Source organism: Sus scrofa, chromosome Y, assembly GCF_054392235.1.
Source record: "Sus scrofa isolate SSC_HxYL_T2T_F1_AM1 chromosome Y, Sscrofa_HxYL_maternal_Yorkshire_Landrace_v2.0, whole genome shotgun sequence".
Taxonomy (NCBI): domain Eukaryota; kingdom Metazoa; phylum Chordata; class Mammalia; order Artiodactyla; family Suidae; genus Sus; species Sus scrofa.
The window spans coordinates 18,138,134-18,140,984 of NC_139402.1; the positions used below are offsets into that span (position 1 = coordinate 18,138,134).

The 2,851-nt window shown below is 39.8% G+C and overlaps 1 pseudogene; it reads left to right on the forward strand.

The window, feature by feature from the left end:
* The first annotated feature begins 879 nt into the window (after positions 1 to 879).
* On the forward strand, positions 880 to 2,532 carry LOC110257971 (heat shock transcription factor, Y-linked-like; annotated as a pseudogene).
* Positions 2,533 to 2,851: the final 319 nt, after the last annotated feature.

Genomic DNA, 2,851 nt, shown 5'->3' on the forward strand with positions numbered 1-2,851 from the left:
AATGTATCTTCAGAATGTTGTACAATCATCACTTCTCCAAAGCTCAAAAATTATTATCACTCTACAAGATAATCCCATACCTTTACATAGCCTTTCTTCCTCCCCTAGCCCCAGGAACTATTAATCCTTTTATGTCTCCATGGCTATGGATTTTGTGTGTGTGTGTATGAATGCCTAGGGCCCTCTCATGGCTATTTGTTAGCGATAAAGTTGGAATTTTTTTGCACCATTCCTGGTGCCTGCAGAAGTTACCAGGCCAGATACAGAACCCATATCACATCAGTGATGACAACAACAAATCCTTAACAAGATAAGGCCCCAGGGAACTCCTGGCTATACTTTTTGGTATAAAGGTTCTGCACAGATTCTACTTCTAACCTAAGAGAGCTATTTACCATTTGTTTTACTTTCCTTTTTTATTTTTTCTTTACAAGGCAGAATGAAACTGACACCTTGAATGTGTATGTGTCTGTGTGTGTGTGTGTGTGTGTGTGTGTGTGTGTGTGTGTGTGTGTGTGTGTAAGGGATAAACAACTTGTACTTCAGGGATGAAAGATTTATTTGTGTGATGTGTTTATTTATTTTAAAAGATTCTGTTGTAATAGAATTTTGCAGATCCCCTTTTTAGGTAACTGTTTAAGTACAGAGCTCATATTTTATGTTAACTGGACTAATTTCATAGAGAAGTAAACCCTGACTGAAGGTTATGCTCAAATTGCTAGGATACTTGTGTCTTGTGATGTCACAGCTACTCAGGCTGGTAACCATTGCAATGAACCAGATTGTTTATCTCTGTAGGCTTACCAAAGCAGCATTTAAAACTGCAGAGTTCAAAAGGCATGCTGTTGAGAAGAGTAGCTGCAGAGAAATTAATCTGAGATGGCACATGCTCCTTCAGAAATGCAACCTGTGTCTCCTAAAGATGCACCAACTGGTTCAGAATCCTCCCTTACATCTCCATGGTGTGATAACTCAATCACTGGGGACTTGGACTTGAGGTCTCAGAGTGAAGAAAAAGCTTTCCAGGCTTTGTCTGAGGGCTCCCTGATGAAAGAGCCATGCCACACATTGTGTGCCTCTGAACCAGATGAAGACGATGATTTTCTTCCTCTGCCCTTTCCCAGAAAACTTTGGAAAACTGCTGAAAGTGATCACTTTAAGTCCATTTGGTGGGAAGCAAATGGAACCTCGATAGTGGTTAATGAAGAACATGTCAAGAAATAAGTTCTGGAGAGAAAGGCCCCCTTCAGAATATTTGAAACTGAGAGTATGAAAAGCTTAGTTCGACAGCTTAACTTTTATGCATTTAATAAGTTGCAAAGGAATTTTCAAAGATGTGCCTCACTAGCTGACTTTCTGGCAGAAGAAAATGAAGTCTCTGCTTGGAACAAGGCATTAAGAAATTTCCAGTTACTACTTATAGATGGAGTGTATAAGATTTTCTTTGGACATGTGCAAATATGTTCAGCCATATAGGGCCAAAGTAGACCTTGAAAGTGGGATGAAGTACCGTTACCTTTTTAAATTGAGGACAGTTTTGTCATAAAATACTTGAGATGATAAGGAATTTTCCTAGCAACCTTGAGCCTTGTCAATGAACCGCACTAAATACAAGCCCCTGAACCTCATACTGTTACTGTAAATGCACCAGGCATTTTTATTTAAGGACCATAATTGCCTGTTCCCACTACATAAATTTTTGAAAATGTTAATAATAGATGAGTATTATTTCCTGACATTAACTCTGTGTGATGAAACAAGTCAGATTTTTATGGATTCTTTGTCCTTGTATCTTTGTTTAAAAGGCCACTAAATACCTTTCTCTTTTGGTTTTAGCTGCAGTTCTACCATAATCCAAATTTTAAACGAGGCTGTCCCCATCTGTTGGTGAGGATGAAAAGAAGAGTCAGGATGAAAAATGCTTCTCCAGTGTCGGCTTCTCTACTTCAAGGTTGCAGCAAGAAGCGCTCTAGAACAGGGGGTGATGTGGATAACCATAATTCTGATGTGGTTGCAGAAACTCGTGGAGAAGATGCATTTTCAACCTCTACAAACCTAAATGTGCCTTTAATAAGATGGCCTTCTATGAGCCAGAGAATTTCTAATACAACTACCCCAACTAGAAGTCGTCTTTCTTCTCCATCATCACCATCAGTCAGGCCACCATGACAAATTGCCATGGCTCAACATGCTATTTTTAATCAGTTGACCACGTTTCACATGCACTCACAAAGCAGCTACTCTCCAGCAAGTGGCCACATCGTGAATTTCATTACAACTACCACTTCCATTTCTCAGTACCGTCGTATTTCTAACTTCCCAAGTGGTTATTTTGGACCGAGGGTGGAGCCTTCTCCTTTGCCAACCAGATACCAGAATATATCACCAACTGAGGGCCCTCTGTCTAACCCGCAACCAGCAGCCCATCCATGGTTCCCAATGCCAATGGCCACTGACACATCTGCTGCCTCGCTTTCAAGGCCAAACCCTCAGTCCTCTTCCGTATCTGAACATCACCCTAATTACCACTGACCTATCAAAGGACTGTAGGTTATGCAGGAGAGTGAAGATGAAAATTTATGCTGGCAAATGTCACCAAATTCCTGCAATTCTGTTATTTCAGCAATAAACTTGTATGTTCATCTTCATAGCTTTAATTTCTTTATTTTGGACACAGTTAAGAGTAAAAGGATGCTGCATTTCTTTTTCTAAAATGATTTTTCCATCATAGCTTGTTTACTGTGTTGTCAATTTTCTACTGTACAGCAAAGTGACCCAGTCACACACACACATGTGAACACACACATTATATAGACATTCTTTGTCTCACACTATATTCCATCATTCTCTG